The sequence below is a fragment of the Mus caroli genome, chromosome 13 (genome assembly GCF_900094665.2).
Source record: "Mus caroli chromosome 13, CAROLI_EIJ_v1.1, whole genome shotgun sequence".
NCBI lineage: Eukaryota > Metazoa > Chordata > Mammalia > Rodentia > Muridae > Mus > Mus caroli.
Window position 1 is genome coordinate 89,791,263 of NC_034582.1, and position 314 is coordinate 89,791,576.

The following is a 314-nucleotide window of genomic DNA, read 5'->3' on the forward strand; positions in this document are numbered from 1 at the left end:
AGAGAGAGAGAGAGAGAGAGAGAGAGAGAGAGAGAGAGAGAGAGAGAGAGAGAGAGGCAGGCGAGAATATTGCTCTTGTTCTCAGGAATGCTTTAAAGGGTGTTAGCGCTGGGGCTGGACTATACCAACTGGAACTCATCCTGGAGAAACCACACCCAAGTATCTACTCCGTCTTGGCAGGGCAGAGCGCCGTCCTGTTACCCATCCGCTCATCGCTCATCAGAAGGGACAAAGTGGGAAGCCAGAGATCCTCATAAAGTAGACCCTACCAGCTCCGAGCTCACGTGTAACTCGTGTACTTTGGAAGCTCCCTG